The sequence below is a fragment of the Podarcis filfolensis genome (assembly GCF_964270895.1).
Source record: "Podarcis filfolensis genome assembly, chromosome: 5".
Lineage (NCBI taxonomy): Eukaryota > Metazoa > Chordata > Lepidosauria > Squamata > Lacertidae > Podarcis > Podarcis filfolensis.
In genome coordinates, this window is record NC_139608.1 from 50,706,904 (window position 1) to 50,725,540 (window position 18,637).

Here is an 18,637-nt window from a genome sequence, read left to right on the forward strand (position 1 = left end):
CCTTCCAAGCTACTGCTTGCAAGCAAGTCTCCCCAGTTTTATTAAAACATCCTGGGTTGCTTCACTCATCAATTTGCTCTTTGAGTCCCTTGTCTTCAAAGAAACCTACTCCACTTCTATCCTCTTGCAAGGTTTGTTCAACTAAGTTTCCACCTACCACAGTTCACTGGGTTCTTCCAAAAATGTGAATTGTTCAGGTTCCATCGAAGCACAACTGGTTACTATGCTGCAGCATCCTATGCATATTTACTCAGAAGTCTGTCCCACTGTATAGGGACGCGGGTGGCGCTGTGGTGTAAACCACTGAGCCTTGGGCTTGCCAATCAGAAGGTCAGCGGTTTGAATCCCCGCGACAGGGTGAGCTCCTGTTGCTCGGTCCCAGCTCCTGCCAACCTAGCAATTCGAAAGCACGTCAAAGTGCAAGTATATAAATAGAAGAAGAAGAGGAGGAGTTTGGATTTGATATCCCGCTTTATCACTACCCGAAGGAGTCTCAAAGCGGCTAACATTCTCCTTTCCCTTTCTCCTCCACAACAAACACTCTGTGAGGTGAGTGGGGCTGAGAGACTTCAGAGAAGCGTGACTAGCCCAAGGTCACCCAGCAACTGCATGTGGAGGAGCGGAGGCGCAAACCCGGTTCCCCAGATTACGAATCTACCGCTCTTAACCACTGTACTGCTCCAGTGGGAACATAAACGGCATTTCCGTGCGCTGCTCTGGTTTCGCCAGAAGTGGCTTAGTCATGCTGGCCATGTGACCTGGAAAAACTGTCTGCGGACAAACGTCAGCTCCCTCAGCAGTAAAGCGAAATGAGTGCCACAATCCCTGAGTCGTTTGCGATTGGACTTAACTGTCAGGGGTCCTTTACCTTTACCTTTTTATGTCCCACTGTGTCCAGTGGAATTTACTCGCATTTAAGTTTGCACAAGATTGCTCTCATAGGCTCAGATTCTAAGATAAGTGAACAGAAGGCACCTGCCTGAGTCCCCGAAAAGCCTCTCCAGAGGATTGTGGCCATGCTGAATAATAATGGGGTGGGAGTACAGTGGGAGAGGAGAATCAGCCAAAATTAGGAGAATCTCTGCCTGATATTGGTTGATTCCCCCTCCCCTATTAGCTCCTTTCTCCCACTCCATATTTTTCAGGGGGGTCCCCATCGCCCTCTGGAGAGGCTTTTCAGGGAGTGCCAGTGATTGCAGTGGGAAGGATGGGACACTTTCCTTCTGTGATTTCCTTCTATACAGTCATCTTAGAATCCATGCCATATTCTGGAACTGAAGGTGGATTATTCAAGCACACCCACTTAGAGATAACACTTCCAATCTCAGACTGCCCCTGAGAAACAAGAGAGGCAACTGGAAGAAAAGGGAGTGGCAGCAAAGAACAACAAACACAACAAACCCATTGTTACTCTACTGCCCAGATGCTTGCTCAGTTTGAGAGAAAAAAATGGTGGAGTTAAAAAAGCAAAGCTAACCATACTTTAATTAAAAATATATATTCAAACTAATGAGCTTTTGGACTCAAATTGATTTCTTGCAAGGGATTAACACACAAATTAATTTGAAAGGGAAAAGCGTGCCAAAACCTTGGAAGGCAAGTCAGTCTGTTGAATGCTAAATAGGTACTCTGAGCCTGATACATACATACCTATATCACTAAAACGTATTTATTATTTGACACGGACGGACAAATTCATTACTGATATAATTGCTGTGTTTGGTGCTAAGTAACTTAGGGATCTAGGATACACACACACACACACACACACCCTATATTCATAAAATTGTAAGGCTGTCTTTGCACAGCTGCTGTTGGAGGATTTGTGCTGCTGCATCACAATCCTGGATTTGCATGAAGTCCGGGTGGGAGAGGGGATGGAGGGCACAGGAAAGTGGCAGTATTAAATAACAGCAGAGGTTTGAACAAAGTGAGGCTGGAGGGGTAAAGCAACCAAACTTAGCTCTTAAAATTCATGCAAGTGCTGTGTTCAATGTTTATCCTGGTTGAAGTTTTGGACCTTCCAGGGGGAACTGTAGATATAACACCAGAGTAAATAATCAAGTTTGCTAGCAAAGTATCCCAGTTCCCCTTCTGTTAGTCTCTCCACCGATCAGTGCAATTTTCTCTGCTATTTATATAAGAGTCAAGAGTTCCATACAATTGTATTTATATATGCAAGCCAACTGTCAACAACTGCCTTTTGACAACTGCACAACTCTAGTGGCATATAATAGGGCAAGAACAATATTTGTATCATCATCATTGTTAATCTCACCATAACACTCCATATTTTTTACTTGAGGGTTGCCAAGTTTGGAGACAGATGACATATCCTGTATGAATGATTGTGTTCTCTTCATGTAACATTTATATTACTGCATAAAGACAGTGCTAAAGAAATCAGCCACAGGTGAGATCTGACACAATTTCTGAATCTACCGTATTGCCCCAAATATAAGACACACCTGCAAATAAGCCACGTCTTTAAAATTCAAGGCTTATTTGTGGGTGCAGCCCGCCTCCCAGCACTATGGCACTCCAGGCACTACCTCCCCAAACCGGCGCCGGGGGAGACTTGGGAGTGCTGGGCAGGCTGCACACCATTGCCCTGTGCTCCTGGGCTGCTTCCTTGGGGGTGGGGCATGGTAAGGTCGCGAATATAAGCCACACTTTAACTTTTCACAGCCTGAATTTGGAAAAAAGTGTGGCTTATATTCGGGTCAATACGGTATTTACTTTCTCAGAATGAAATTTCAAGAAACGATAAACGGTATGTTTTTCATAATTTATTTTACTATGTAATGTATGTGGGAAAATACTCCTTGGGCCCGGCCCTAAAGAAGCTCATAGCAATAAATTTGCACTTCAGGAAGGAGCTCAGCTTCGGGGACTGCTAGAGGTATGACATATTACTAATGAAATGTGTTCGGTATTGTTATAATTTGCCCTCTTGATGCAAGGGTGGCCAGAAGGTAGATCAGTATCTACTGGTAGATCTTGGGGTGATTTGAAGTAGATCAACAAGGATTTCCAACTCCCAGTTTTTTTAAACAATCCCAACAATTACAACACTCCCACCCTACCCCAAAATTATACTGCTGATATGAAGAAAGTAGTGGGGGGGGGGACGACGACCCGGAGTGGATTGTTATGCAGAAGTTCCATTCTGGTACTTAAAACAGAAATTCCTGGGCTCAGATTCTTTAAATTCGAAGTGAACCTCTTTTGCACTGACATCTGGTTGACTGAAATATGCCCACCCAAAAGAATAAAAAACAAAAACTATTTTTAAAAAGACAGAGTCTTACGTTTCTACAAAAATTCAACTTATCTACCTAATTGAGTGAGGAAGTCCTCATTATGTAGAAGGGAATATCCCACAGCTGCCACTGGTGATGTGGGACTGTACATGATTTCATACATGAAGCTTTTCTTTTGTTATTTATGTTATCATCTGATTGTTATTGTTTGACAGAATGTGGGGGACATTTTTAAATTTACATGAGCATTTCTGGACAATGTAAGTTTAACGTTTTCATTCTCAAGTGACTCAGCGAGCTGCTTTAATCTTTGTGAAGATGCCTTACATGGAGACAGCCTCATGAGTTGCAGTGATCCATTAGGCTAGATGGTCCATGAGGAGGCTGAAGCTTTCTTATATTATAGCATTTTCCAGGGCTTTTTATGTCCAAGAGTTTTGTCCCTCTCACAATTTTTGTCATTTCTCAACAACAAAACTATGGTGCTCTCCTTTCAGTGTAATTCCACCACAAAAGGAGCAATCCAGAACACTTTTGACTTAGGCTCTGGCTCCAGCCAATATAGGCACCAATATAGATTCCCCCTGTCAGGGAAAAAGGCTGGCCAATCCCATTATAGAGTTTAAAACTTGGGTTTTCATATGATCAGCTTGCTTTAGCAGTGTATTCATGCTATTTCAAAACCTCTTGCATTATGGATACATGTGGTGTTGCACAATTTGGCATTTGTAAACGGATGACATCTGTTTCCTTTCTGTTGCATATGTGTTTGAGGAAATGGGATCACACACGCAATATTATCCAGTATTTCAAGTCCTGTGGAGCTACTAATAACTACTCAATCAACCATTCCTGAGGACAGGAATGTGGCCAATGCAACACAGTTTTTCTCAAAAAGGGACCCTGGGAGGATCTGGGAAATTACATGGCTGTTAGGTTAACATCTGTTCTTGGGAAACTTGTGGAAAGCATTGTTAAAGATGGAATTGTCAGGCATAATGAAGAACAAGCCCTGATTACTCTGAAAGATAGGAAGAAATGGCAGGATGAAGGATTCAAGAGACTATATGCTGCGAGGTGTGGAGAAGGTGGGTGTAGCCTTGGGGAAATGGCCTTGCAAGCCACAACTGGGCCCTGACAAGGCCTAATTGGGTCTGTGGGCCAGGGATTCCCCATGCCTGCTTTACTGTAAGATTTATGGTTAATGCAATTTTTAACTGTGATTAGCAGCAGGTCTACACCACACATTTAACGCATATCCAAATCACATTTAAAGCACATGATGTCCCCCAAAGAACCCTGGGGACTGTAGTTTGTGAAGGATGCTGGAGACTGCAGCTCTGTCAGGAGAAAACTACAATTCCCAGCAAAGGCGCCAACTATGCAGGGCCCTGAGTGCCCGGGCACCCACAAATTTTTTATGAAGGGGCCAGGGCACTCAGGGCCAAGGCACTCAAAGGTTCTATTTGGAGGCGTGCGCACATTCCCGCCACATGCGTGATATCAGGGTGTGCCAACGTCATGTCAGCATGCACACATGCCATGGTGATGTCAGCAAGCCCCAGGCACCCACAGTCATGGGGGCAAGGCAGCACGTCTGATACCCAGGATTCTTTGGGATATGTCATGTGCTTTAAATGTTCATTGGAAGTGCTTTAAATGAGATGAATCTTTCATTTATTCATTCATGTTTTAGTTCAGTGCATGTTTGGATTCTACTTTACTTCTGTTTGTTTACTTTCCAGTTGTGACTGAATTGTTTAGGAGGAGTATTCGTTGATTTACTTTACAGCTTTATATCTGTTGCATTTTCTTTTTTTGAAAAAAAATAGTCTTGCTAAAACAGAGCTTCGCTTCTACAAGGGTAAGTCCTACCTCACTAACCTTTTAGAATTCTTTGCAGAGCATCAACAAGCATATGATAGTTCTAATCCAGTCTACACTGTGTACTTAGACTTTCAAAAAGCTTTCAATAAAATCCCTCGCCACAGACTCCTGAATAAACTTTGCAGTTATCAGATAAGAGGAAAGGTTCCATTATGGATCAGTAACTAAAGCAGCATTTCTCAAAGAGTATTCTAGGAAAAGAATTGGCGGTTACAGATGACGGGAAGCCTAGGAGCCTTTTAATTTTACCACCCTCAGACAAGAGAGCTGCCAATTCTCACATCCGCCATGAAGTTCTACTGCCTTCGGAACTGAGCCTCAGGGTAGGTCAGGTATAGCACATTAAACCTATAATTCCCCAACATCCAAGTAGGAGATTCATTCCCTTATAATAAACAACAGTTCCTATTAAAGCAGAATCCAAATAAACAGAGTCCATTTTCGTCACAGTCCCCCTGTTCTGCAAAGTAGTCTAAGGAGTTCTGTGAAGAAGAAGAAATTGTAATGATGGACAAGCGCACACAATTTGTTATCTCCATTGAGCTGCAGCCATGGAGATTAAATGTGCTACTCAAGCAGTGGTCCTGGGAATCCCTTCTTCCCTCACTGCACTTCCTATGGAATACGGTAAATCAGTAGCAGCCAGCAGAAGAGTGCAGGAAGGTTGGCATTGCTTATGCAGCTTCCAACACGTAGGTGCTGCTGGTGGCCTGGAGGACTTCTGTACCAAGATTTCCCACTACATAGGAACTGACTGTGAAACATAGTACAGTCATACCTCAGGCTGAATATGCTTCATGTTGAGTGCGTTCGAGTTGCACTCCGCGGCAACCCAGAAGTAATGGAGCATGTTACTTCCGGGTTTCGCCGCTCGCGCATGCGCAGATGCTCAAAATGACGTCACGCACATGCGCAAAGCGGCGCAAAGCGATGGGCGTGTGCACAGACGTGCCATCGCTAGTTACGTTTGCTTCTGGATGGGAACGGGGCTCCGGAATGGATCCCGTTCGCATCCCGAGGTACCACTGTATTTGTCTCTTCACCATCCCAAAATCCAAGATGGCTTTCCTTTTATAGGGTGAAGTAATTTCCACAGAATGCCAGCTCATGTATGCCATTGTGGAATAATAGTGGAGATCAGGTTTGTGGGTGTTACGTGAAGGTGCCTTTGTTCTTTAATAAAAGGACACCATTCCTTTTATTCTTTGTAATACACTGAACGACTTGACAATATCAATGAAAAACAACACTAACCTCAATTTTAAATATCCAGTTATGGAAATGTCTAAGAACTGCCTTCTTTTATCAAAAACAAGAGGGAGAGGGAGATGTAATTAGATGGGTAATGTAGCTATTATCAGATAAAGAAAATCATTCATACAGATGTATGGCAAAAGCCAATATAAATACATATACATTTTAAACTTTAATCGCATAGTGCCATCTTCTACATTACTGTATTTAAAGAGAAGGTCACACACAGGTAATTTTTATGTACAGAAATCTGAATGAGAATGTGTTATGATTGGACAAGAAAACAGCATTTGTTGTTCATTACAATTTTGTTTCCTTTTCCTATTCCTCCTCCCTACCAAAACAAAGTATTTCCAGTGAGATAAAACAAGATTTATTTCTATGTGTCTCACATAAGTAAGCAGAACAGACAATCAAATGGACTCAAATGGCCATAGTGAGAGTGCTTATTCTGATAAATAATACTTGTTTGTTTTTATCTGTGATGTTTTTCTCAAAACTGATGCTTCACCTATGCATAGAGCGTGATGATGTGTGCCAACAGAGACATGTATTTGAAAGAAACCACTGAAATTCAGACTTGAAGACACAGTCACCCACACGTGTATTTAAGAATCAAAGATTGAGGTCCTGTTATTAGCCACATAATGCCAACAATGGGAGGCCAGGAAAGCACCACTACCCCACCACTGGTAGTCACTAATAGTTGGACCTGGAGGTCATTATAGCCCACAAAGTGATAAATGCATAAAGAAATAATCCTGTTCATTCATTTTTGGATTTAAAAAATACCACAGTCATATCCAACCTTATGCTTTTTTCTCTATATTATAATTGAATATCTAATTTTATAACAATTCTAACCAACATGATATTAAACATGTGATATGGTGATGAGTCTTCTTTTTTTACTGTTTGAAAAGAGCTATACTAATGTATGAACTTACAAATGATTTTTTTAAGACCCTTGTGCTGAACAGATTTGAAAGGCTTGCCTTCTGGACACATTTCTAGGAGGGATTCAAATGTCAAATTGAATTAAAGCACGAGGAGAAGACTTTAAAGATGGGTGTGCTTTCCAAAGCTCTCCTTACATTGATTCAGAATTTACACAAATTCTTCTGAAAAAGATATGGAAGAGCTCTGGTGATTTTTCCTCGTCAAACTGAGGGCTTGAAAAAATGACCCCTTTCTCAGAGGTAGCAAGAGGCTCATTCTACCTGCATGTAGCTAAAGAGCTGGAAAGCAGTACTGCTCCATTACGTACCACAGGGGGGAACTGATGGGTTGAGAAAGTCAACCATTCTTCTCTGGCTCAAGTTTTGATCCAGCTGGGACTTATAAAGATCAGCTCTCCTTTGAGTCAGGTTTTAAGGAACCCCCAATATATATTTTTTGTAGCCTGGCTCAGGGAAACCTCTCTATTAGATTGCAATTCACAAACTGGTTAGGCCAGAATCCAGTAGCACTAAATCATCTTTTGTCATCCATGGCTCCTCACCCAGTCCTCTTCAATGGCTTCACTTTCCTCTTGGCTCCCTGCCCTACAGTCCCCTTGCATTGAAAGCTTACACCATTTGTGGATTGGGATGCCTGTCTTCTCCAGAGAAAATATTGCTCTTTTTGGGAGTTGACCTGGTCTGAACCCATAAACCATACATTTCAGCTACATTCAATGCCCAGATGTATTTAGTTCCTGTTCTCATTCACCATGACTGCCAATGAATAGTCCAATTTTTCTTCTTTCCATGCTGTGCAAATGAGGTAATGGAGCATTCTTCAGTCAAGATCTACTGTCACAAAAGAGGTCATGCTTCCAGTATCAATAGTTCAATTCAGCAAAAGGAAATTACAATAGTCAGACACATATTTCAGGATATTCAGCAAAAACCCCCAAAGAAGTGTCACATTGCATTCATTGCTATCTCAGAATATTTGTTTCTTGTTCAAAATAAAACAGAAATTAGTATTGAAACCAAAAGGCATTAAAACGTTGTACTTGAGTTATGTTCGGGGCAGTCCCACCAACAGAATGCCGAAGCCATGTTGACGCCATATGTACATACCAAAGCCTTATGATAACTATATCCCAGATTCTAAATATGAATTGAATCGGTTTGATGGCTGGTCCAGAAACCACCAAGATGAAATGCTAAAAGCATCACCAGGAAGCACAGCAAGGTGTTTTCTTTTGTTTTGTTAGATTGTAGGTACAGAGTACGCTGATTTCATCTGGTCTGCAGTGTGCTGGGGAAATTTAACCATTTCCCAGTGATGATCCCCCTTCCTCTGTCATCGGCCCTAGAAAAGAGCTGTGATTTTTGTTGGAATTGTAGCTGGGGAGGGAATAACTAAACCTCTGCTCCTGTGCACTATGGTCTCATTGAAAATTCTTCTGTGTGCTAGTGGTGCATCTAGTGGTGCCCTCATTTTCATCTGAAATAGGACCAGGATTATATGGGGGGGGGGTTAAGCTGCTTAAAAGTTATGACCTTGTTCCTGCTATCTAAGAGGTTGATTCATATGAAGGAAGAAGAAAATACAAGGGCAAGAGAGTGTGAGATCTATTTTCGGTTGGCAGTCTTACACTCCTGGGCCATCCTCACCCAGGTGGGGTTTTGAATTTGTATGATTTCACCACTGGTGACCTTCTCATTCAATCCAAAAGATAAGTGGTGTGCTGTCCAAGGAATTTCTAAGGGGGCCCTTCCAAAAATAGGTCACAAACACAATTTGTGCTTATTGTTGTCATTCTTGGTATCTTGGTTTACTAGCAGCTGGGAGTGTGTTGTTTTAAATGTAATGCTAGATGGGGATTTTGAATTTTGCCCCTCGTTCCTAAAAATGTGCATTTAGGTGACTTGGACTTCATAGCTTTGTGAGGTGTGTGGGAGCTCTTTAGAAAGTAATGTGTATTATTTCACTTCAGAATGTGGCAAGGCAGGCCTCCTGCTCTTGGGAGACCCCCAGTCACACCACCTTATACATCTGCCTACTCCTTCACCCTTGACACCTTTTAGATGGCAGTGTACAGTATATTCCTTTGTTTACTTTAAAACATTGGTAAGGCAGTCCTGCTGTGTTGGGGGGCGTCCTGTTCATCTTGTTCAATGGAACCCTCGACATCTGCCCCAAAATCCTGCCTTGACAGCACCACTGCTCATTTGGGTGGACACAAGGTGGAGGGAGAAACAGAGGAGGAAGAACTGTGATATCATCTGTGCAATCATCTCTCTTTCTCCATCCAGGACCCACACAGGCCTTCAGAGGCAGGAGGAAATGAGCAGTTGGTGGATCTGGTTCTAAATATTGCCAAGGCTAATTCAAATAGCCCTGGTTTGGGTTCTGTGAGATCAGACATCTAGACAGCACTGGTGACTACAATGGTTCTTATCTCTCCTTGGGATTGCAGAGACTTTATTCACAAGTCCCCAGCAAATCTGGCAGTCTGGGGGAACCACCACACCTCACAGACAGCAGGACAACAAATGTACCACCTGGAGGCTTTAAGGGCCAGCCTTATTGTTTTAAAGTGGGGGACATATTTCAGAACAGGTCACCCACCGGGCTTTTCTTTTCTTTCCTCACCCTTGGAGTGGTCTTGTCAAAACCCCATTTAATGGGACTCTGTAGCAGTGTTGTTAATTTGGCGTAAAGGCACACCCAAAAGTGAAGGCTATTGGACAGATCCAAATAATAGCCTCTGATTTTGCTGCTCCACCTAAACCTGCCGCCTAAGGCATGTGCCCCCTTTTGTCGCCCCTGCAACCACTTCCCCGCCGATCCAACACTGCTGTGCATATTCATCCTAATGAGTGTAGACTGCAGGGTAAAAACTGCACCCTGCAAAAATGACAAGTAGAGTTCTCTCACATACAAAACTTACTGATTTCAGGTGTACAAGCCCTTGTACAGACAAAATACATGGTACTTAAGGGTGGGGCTGGGACGCGGGTGGCGCTGTGGGTTAAACCACAGAGACTAGGACTTGCTGATCAGAAGGTCAGCGGTTCGAATCCCCGCAACAGGGTGAGCTCCCGTTGCTCGGTCCCTGCTCCTGCCAACCTAGCAGTTCGTAAGCACACCAAAGTGCAAGTAGATAAATAAGTACCGCTCCGGCGGGAAGGTAAATGGCATTTCTTTGCACTGCTCTGGTTCTCCAGAAGCGGCTTGCTGGCCACATGACCCGGAAGCTGTACGCCGGCTCCCTTGGCCATTAAAGCAAGATGAGCGCCGCAACCCCAGAGTCGATCACGACTGGACCTAATGGTCAGGGGTCCCTTTAGGTCCACCTAAGGGTGGGGCTGGCAGGTGCAATCCCAACACCCTTCTTTCCATGCACTCACTTCAAGCTGTGTGAAAAGGGCTGATACCCGAAGTAGTAGGTGGCAAACAAAATAGGGCAACATATTAGAAAGGTACATTGTTAACTTAAACAAAGGAGAAGCTGCAAAATATTTCAGACACACACAGTGCTCGTTTATCACACACGCATACACAGTAGGGTTGCCACCTTTTAACCTGGCCAATTATGGCACAGCCCAGCTATTCAATGCATCAACAGGGCAAAATGAGTCAAATATCAAGGGGCTTATTGTGAACATACTGTAGTTATATTCGTGGGTGTCTATTCATTTTTAGCACAGTTGCCAAACAGTAATAAAACAGGTGTTAGTGTGATTACGAACAAACACAATAGACAGAAAACTCAAGGGTTTTCAAAAATCCTCACTTTTATAATAACCTACAGAGGAAGAGAGCCAATGTATTTTCCCACAGATGGAATTATATAAAATCCTGGATGCAAGACAGAAATTGAGATATCACAATACAAAGAGCTGCTTCCCTTAACAAAAAACATCTGCTGAAAAGTTGTTTACCTCCTAGAGAAATGCTAAGGACTCTAATTCATTCTGAAGCAAAATTAAAATGGTAGGTGCACTTCCCAGTGATTTTCAGAGACATTCATCAAGTTATTCAAGTGTTAAATGTTTTGAAACCATATAGATTTTTTTAAATGTCAAAAAAATCAGTTTACTACTTAACAAAGTCATTCCATTTCCCTTAATCTTGAAGCATGGAATATGGAAAAGCACAATGAGACAAGTTCTTCACTGACATTTCACATCAATCACTCGAATTGCAATGGACATAAATTTCCATATAATCTGACATAATTATTACAAAGCCATATCACAGCTTCTAGAAGTATAAATACAATTTTCCATTTTAGCCAAGCTGAATAAAATATTCACTTGCAACAATACATTATTTTGTACCTTGTTTGGTTGTGCTATTTTAAACAATCTGGTGCTCTGATAGTAAATACACTAGGCTGGTTCAGATGTAATGCTAAGCCATAGTTTAGGCAAGGCATAATTTAATTCTACAAGAATGAAGCGAGGGGGCCCTAAGATCACACACTCCACTGCCTGCCGTCCAAGCATGGACGTTAGGAGTTTAGAAGATTTCATCTCTATTTAAATCAAACACAGTTCTATATATCATCTGAATTTCGACAAACTGTGCTCATTCATAACTATGGTTTGCTGAAACAAGCTTTACCACAGTTTAGAGCTCAGCCATAATGCTAAACTGTTGTTAATCTAAAATGGTATTGCAAGTTTCTGATCACTCTTCATGGCCACAGCAGAGGAGGTAAGGGAATGGGGAAATACACAAGTACTGTGACTCATCCTAATAATGTTATGCATGGTTTAATATTACCTGTGAGCCCTTCAATTTACTTAGAAATAAGTACCAGTAATTTCCATGGTGATTAATTCCAAAAAGGCAGTGATCCTAAATACACCTGAGAGTGCTGTGACAAGTAAATGAAGCATGGGTCTAAAACACTTCCATGTTGGGGGACGTTTCTGCAAGGGGAGTTGAAGGAGGAAGTGATGGCCAAAAGGAAGGAGTAAAAGCTCTCCCCTCACCCACAAATTTCCTCACAAATTTGCCTTCTTGGCCTCATTAGCAAAGAGAAGATATAAGGTAGAGACAGAGCATGTTGTTCTGTCATGAAGTTGTGAGATTCAGCACATTCATCTAGACCAGGGGTAGCAAAGATGGTGTCTTCCAAATAATTTGGACTCGCGTAATCTCTTACCATTGGCCATTATGGCTGGACCTGATAGTAGTCAAAACATCTAGAGGACACCACGTTAGCTAACCCTGACCTAGATCTTCCTTCTATTGAAATTATTTTGCTTTACTTTTAAGTAAATAAAGTAAAAATAGGGATGTAAGCATGCCTTTTTATCGCTAATACCTTTTAAAAAAACTTATGAAAAATGGTTAATACAGCATGTAATATAGGAAGCTTTTTTAAAAATCCAAATGATAGTTTTCCAGAAAGGAAGAGTAATAGAAAGCAATAATTTAAATTAAAGATGAAAATTATTGGTTGCCAATCATACCTTGTTCATCTCATAAAAAAATGAGACTCTTCTGTACTAAGAAATGAAAAAAGACTTCATTTTTGGACACTTGCAATATCAGTGAGGATGTTATTAACACAGAGACTAGTGACTTTTAAAAAAGATTTACTTCTTGTGAAAAGCACCCTTAGATTTAAAGGAATTGGAACCCACTAGCTTATAGTAAAGTGGATATAGCTCAGTTGTAATTGTTTGAGTTCAGCAGTTTCTGGGAAGCTAAAAAATGCAATTTAAAGTAATTCATTTCCAGTCCAAAGGAACAAGTTGACTCAGTGGCATGTTGTAGTACAAACAAATTTACTAAGGATAAGTTGTGGTTTCAGCCAATCAAATTCATTGGCAATGCACCATTGATTCTGGGAGTAGCAGGATATTGCAGTACATCGAACTAATCTGTTTCTGAAATTGCCCATAACAAACTCCCAATAAACCAAGTTTAGAACTGTCCAATCTAATCCAGACATCATTGATGACAGGGACCTGGTTCATATGTAACGCTATGCCAAACTATGGCTTAGTGTGGATGAGAATGCATGCTAGTGCACAGTGAGCAAAGCACAGCCACTTTGCTTCTCCCCCATTCCTGTTGCCATGCTACTAGGAGCTAAGTCATGGTTTGGTTCAGTGTTTAATCTGAACACTGAACAATGAACACTGAAGCTGGCTTCATTTTTGCCTTAATCCAAATAAACCATGACCGGCATTCAAGTTTTGTTCTTTGGGGAAGACAAACCACAAGCAAAGGTTCAAAAGTAACTTGAAGCCTAACCACAGACAAAAATAGGAGAGGAACAAAGCACCTTTGATTTTTCTCTGTGTGCACCACTCATTTCTCACTTTCTCATACACTCTAAGGCTAAAGCCATAGATTTATTTAGCATTATGTGTAGATAAAGCCACTCCCTTCCTTTTTTAAATTTATCCATATTTTGGTCCTTTCTGTGTTTGGCTGTGTACTTTTCAAATGTGCCAAGTGTTTAGGATATATTTGACACACATGGGCCTTCTTCTAAAGATAACACTATGCAGCAGTGGGCAGTTGTTCAGATGCTACTGTTCTTACATATTGGCAAGCTGCAGATTTCTAGAGCAGCTACCCATGGTTGGCTGAGCAGTTTTCAAGGATGGCTGATAATGTCTGAATGGAAGCTCTGACCCCCTTGTTGTTCTTGGCACACGCCTGTCTCGGGAGACAATGGAACAATGCCCCTTCGGGGGTAAAGGCAAACCATTGGAAAGTTACAACACCTGTTGTGGCTGTAGAGACTGATATGGGACAGATAGGCTTTATTGCAGGTGGGGCAGATGACAGAATCCAGTTTTGCTACTACTACAAGTGCACCATGGCATCTCTTCTCTCTGTGCTCCTTCCAGCAGTCATTCCTCCTCTCGTCACTGCTGTGGATACACAACCTGACGGCCCGTCTCCAAGTACTGCAATCATCTGCAAGGGATTCCCATATGGCAGGGTTAATGTTGCCAGCCTTCATGTTACATTTGCAGACATCTTTGTAACACAGAGTCAGTGGCGTAGCGTGGGGGGTGCAGGGGGGCCCGGCCGCACCGGGCGCAACATCTGGGGGTTAGGGTTAGGGGGCGCAAATCCACGGGTTGGGGGCGCAAATTACTTGCCTTGCCCCGGGTGCTGACAACCCACGCTACGCCACTGCACAGAGTTGGTCTGCCAACAGACCTAGTGCCTGAGACCAGCTCTCCATAAAGCATGTCCTTGGGGACCCTGCCATCTTCCAAGCCAGAATGGACATCTCTAAGACAGAAGTGCGAACATTTTGGGAATATGGGCTTGGGGGAAGCGCGTCTTTGTTGGAGACTCTGTCCTGCCATGTGATGCCCGAAATCTTCCTAACACAGCACATATGGAAGGCATTGATGCATTGCTCCTGTCATGTGTAAGTTGCCCGTGACTCACTTCCATAAAGCAGCATGCTCAACACATAATCCTGGTAAACCTTCATCTTTGTGTTAGATGTTAGCATTTTGGTGAGGTGAGCCATTTTCTAATACAAAGATGAAGCTTTACCAGGCTTATGGGTTTTTTAAGTAAGTTTTTTTATTCAAAATTTAAACAAAACATATTATCCAAAAACATATCACCCTTGTTTTCCCCCTATATTTCCTCCCTCCCCGCACCCTCCCACACAAAACCCACCCACCCCCACCTTCCCTCAGTTCCAGTCTTTGGTTTCTCTGAGATTGCTGTTTTCTGCATGTTACAAAGTTGTATAGATCCTCAAACTATTTAGCTGATTATTATCAATAAAAAGTTTGTGAATGTTTATTCAAAACCTGCCAATGAGTCTAGTTCAGGCTTATGTGTTGAGCATGTCCAACTCAATGTCAATGGAGAGGTTGCTGGTTATGATGGAATCCAGGTTGACAAAATCGTCTACCAACTCAAGCACATGGTCACCAATGCTGGTGTGTGGAGTGGCAACGACATCCTGACCCAGGATGTTGGTCTTTGTTAGGCTGATGATGAGGCCAAACTCATAGATGAAATATAATATATGCTGGAACTATCAGACACTGGGCATGCAATAATTCTAAATCCTCTACAGGGATCACTCATACAATTCTAGTACTGAGTACATAAGCCTAGTCCTAAAGCAATATACACACTCTGCAAATATTTATGAATCCATTTCAGTTTAGAAATCTGTTTTGGCAGGTACACTGGATCTGAGTAGGAGTTCCACAAAACAGAAATATGGGAAGAGAGGCATTTGCTCCAGTGAACAAAGGGGGAAATGGCATTTATTTATTAGACTGGATTGGTAAAATGGCCCAATGCATAATTTTTAAGTAATAACATTTGCAAGAATTATATAACAAGACTAGGCAATACTAGGTGATGTGAAAGAATATGAAAGGAAGCAAAGGTTACTGTAATAATATTACGATACTTAGCATTTCTGAGAGATATGCATTATCTTCTCAAACATTAAGATTTAAGGGCTTGTTTGCATTAGAATTTGGCGCTATGAGTATCAAACATTGCCCTTGAAATAATCCATTCCTATCCTAGTAATAATCTACACATTGACCTGCTTTAATTGTTTATCTGAAAACAGGATGTTACACAACATAAGCTTGCGTTGGCTGACTGCAAAAGTAAATTATGAGTTCTACATTAGGAAAAAACATGACCTGATTACAGCTCTTTGATTCAGATTCAGATGTAGTTGGTAGCATGGAGGTACTTTTGCAACCTACAAGATAAAACTGAATCATTCTTTGGGCAAGGCAAATGTTTACAAAAATCTTACTGTTTATTTTTGAGATGTACAATAAAACTGTCATTAACAGCCTGAGCTATGCTGTTTTCCAAACTATTTGGCCACTAATTTGCAACCCTTTACGTATATTTTTCATTATATATATAGAGAGAGGGGGGGGGGAGGGAGAGAAATATTCCTGCTGAACTAAAATCAAATATATACATAACATAAAACTGTAGATATATATGGAGTCATGAATCAGGAGATTCCTGGTTCAAATGTAGTCTACCTTTCTACAAGCAGCACATTTTTAACACTGCTTGCACATATTTCCTCTTTGTGTCTAAAAGTTCATTTTGTGGTTTTGGTAGCCACTGAAGAGGTGAAGTACATAGGACTTTCAAATGTTGTTATACTATAGGTCCCATCACACTGAACTATGCTGTCTGGGGTTGATGAGGATTGGAGTCAAACAATATTTGGAGGCACATAGGTTCCCCATCCATGAGACCGATGCTGCTCAACACAGGCAGTATTTGTGTGAAGTGACACCCCACATGGCTTAATCAGTTTCTTGAATGCCAGAAAGTTACCTCCTCTGAAAATAGAGTGACTAGCTGCTGTAGTTGAAACTGTGTGAACCACAGTACTGGGGACATATGGGGTTCTATTCAGCTAAGGTCTAAGTAGAGGGAGGAATTCAATGATGCACGACGCAAAGCATAAGCATTTCAGTTTGTCACATGGAACAATCCTCCCTCTCCTCCTGCTGCATGCTATTCTAGGGGTTCTCTGGACCACCTCCTCCCCAGAGCCATTTTTGGGGTGAGCAGAGAAAGTACAAGAGGTAATCCTTGTACAGGACTTCTGATGACTGGTTCATTAGACATCTGAAGGCAGCCCTGTACGGTACAGGGAAGTTCCTGATGTTTGATGTTTTACTGTGTTTGATGTTTAAATTTGTTGGAAGTCGCCCAGAGTGGCCCAGTCAGATGGGCGGCATATTATTATTATTATTATTATTATTATTATTATTATTATTATTCCCACTGAAAAGAATGTCATTTAGTTATGTCTATTAACTTGAATGGGTCTACTCTGAGTAGGATGTACATTGAATACAAACCATTGCTTCCAACACACAAGGGATCCATGTGGTGCTTCATTCTGACAGCAATCGTGCTGTGAAAATAATGTCTAAAGCAGTCCACAGATATTTAACTTTCTTCTTTTACTGACAATCTGTTCCTGTGTCTACCAAGCCCAGCAGGAGCAACTTTTTCACAGCTTGATCAAGGCACCAGTTGATCCCTTAGCAATACCATCTTCAAAATGTTGGAAAATGTCTCCTCCATCTTGAGCCAGGCGTACCATTATGCTCTCTCCTAATTTTACGCCAATCTTTTTCAAGTATATCAAGACATCCTAAAGCTCCATTTTTGCCTATATTCTTCATTTGACCTTTAAGGGTGAAAAGCTTCACTGCTTTTTTTTTTTTTTAAATATATAGTTTCCTACAAGTTCACCTTCAAAACCCTTTCCCTTACCTTACCTTGCTTGTTATACTACATTTAAAAAAGAAAAAGAAGAGAAAGCTTTGCTTCCAAGTAAGATAGGCAGATAGGTAGCAGGTGAAAAAAAAAGACAAAAGTGCTCTCCACCATGAATTAATCCCATGTTCATATTCCTTTTCTCACTCTTTTCTTTAAATTGAAGCACTATTCTAACTAGTGTTTTCACTCAATTAAAATTGATCATATAATTTATACAGCACAAACCTATGTCTATTCACAAATAAGTTCCATTTTGTTCTATGCCATTCACTCTGAATTAAAGAATTGATGCCTTACAGGGCAATTCTATACAAGTACATTGAAAAGCAAATCCCATTGATCTCAATGGAGCTAACTTCTGAGCAAGTGGTCACTCCCGTCCTTACAGTACAATCCCATATACAGTATGCCTGTTTCTAGGTAAGTGGATGTAGGGCTGCAGTCTTATCAGCCGACTACTCAGTTTTATTTGGATATGAGCAAAACAGACAATCGGAAGCAAATAATAAACTAAAACCGTACTTTTTCAGATAATATATGCTGTGCATAAGATAGGACGCCTATTCCACGATAGTGCTTGCCATCTACCGTTTCTATCAGTAATTATTTAAAAAGTACTTCTTTTTTTAACTACAACCTGGTATTTTGTTGTATCTTACCGATAGGCTTTATTGTGATTTAAATTTAAGTAAGCCACCTTGAGATGAGCGGAAGCCTCAGAAAGGAAAAAGGTTAAGACACTTTGTAAATACACTACACACCTAACCTCACAAATAAGAATGTAAATTGAGCAGGGAGAATTGCTGACTGTACCACTTCAAAGCAGCAGCTGTAAGGCCATGTTTCTGAATACTCCCCCGTCATAAAAAATAATTCCTGGATGTAAATAAATTAACACACCAAGGTGAGGAACTATGATAAAACTTTCTCCATCGTGTGCTAGTTCAGTTCATGCAGGGCATTTGTTGGGGGGGGGGTTGGTGAAAGGAATATAACAG

At 41.5% G+C, this 18,637-nt stretch overlaps 1 long non-coding RNA gene across 2 annotated transcripts in view; it reads right to left on the reverse strand.

The window, feature by feature from the left end:
* Nucleotides 1-2,803: 2,803 nt before the first annotated feature.
* LOC310763904 overlaps nt 2,804-18,637 on the reverse strand; it is a 41,850-nt gene continuing 26,016 nt past the window's right edge. For both annotated transcript variants that reach the window (XR_014548904.1, XR_014548905.1), the window contains 2 exons: nt 16,016-16,077; nt 2,804-3,248 (listed from right to left, as the gene is read on the reverse strand). This is a non-coding gene — a long non-coding RNA (uncharacterized lncRNA). The remainder of the gene's footprint in view (nt 3,249-16,015; nt 16,078-18,637) is intronic.